Here is a 934-nt window from a genome sequence, read left to right as displayed (position 1 = left end):
ATATTCCCATATTTTACTGGCCCGACAAGATCCCTCAGAGCAGCAGCTTGGTTTCGCGAAGGCTTCGTGTGTGTGGATCCGCAAGGGCTACGAGAGACTCTGTGGACTGGTGAAGAAGCATTTACACAGATTACAAGACTGTAAAGGGAGCTGAGAAAGTGGCTTGACGCTGATGAAACGAGAATAAGTAGAACGCTTGCAATGGATATCTAGAGAAAAAAAAAATTGATTCTGTTTACTTTTCCGAAGTGTTTCGGAAAACTCGAGAGAAATTTCGAATTCTGTCATCCAAGGTGTGGTATCTCCGCATCACATAATGGGGGTTAGACTCGGCGAATTTGAACGAGACAAAACTGACCGCCATTGTAGAGGTGACACGGCAGAAGCAGCTACACGGGGAGATAAGATACCAACAGGCCGATTCAGAACCAGAACAAGAAAATTCTACTGTTATCTCCCCCCCCCCCCCATTCAACTCATAATCGTTTACATTCTTTATAAATTACCAAAGAAAAACGGATTGCAGTACTCTCCATCCTTAATTTATCTTTATCGAATCGAACAAAGTAGGAAAGAGACAAATAATACAACACCCAGAGAATACGACGATTCATTCGGAGGAGGCCAAGAGCTCGTACAACCGCTGCCTGTAAACCGACACTAAACGTCTGCAACTATCAAATTTATTACACCCGAGTCCGCTATAACACACCCCTGAACGATACATTTGTCTGAGAGGCAAACTGTGTTATCTCAGGGTGCGAGGAGGTTATGGGCCAGCGAGAAGGAGTTTGGGGAAGGGCTGGGATACTCCTAGAAGGATACGGAACGAAGGTACCTCGCGGAGACGGCTTGCTTGGCCGCTAGGATGTGCCGAAGGGAAATTAACCTTTGACTCGGTGTGCTAATGTAGCTGTTGAGAAAGACGACTAAC

At 45.7% G+C, this 934-nt stretch overlaps 1 protein-coding gene across 1 annotated transcript in view; it reads right to left on the bottom strand.

Annotated features, from left to right (window-relative positions):
* Positions 1-934, bottom strand: part of LOC119592595 (serine/threonine-protein kinase 17A-like) — a gene marked incomplete at its 3' end in the record, with an annotated part of 209,876 nt that overhangs the window by 131,695 nt on the left and 77,247 nt on the right.

This window comes from Penaeus monodon, chromosome 30 (assembly GCF_015228065.2).
Source record: "Penaeus monodon isolate SGIC_2016 chromosome 30, NSTDA_Pmon_1, whole genome shotgun sequence".
Taxonomy (NCBI): Eukaryota; Metazoa; Arthropoda; class Malacostraca; order Decapoda; family Penaeidae; genus Penaeus; species Penaeus monodon.
The sequence above is the reverse complement of the archived record's forward strand: the minus strand, read 5'-3'. Positions and strand labels throughout refer to the sequence as shown.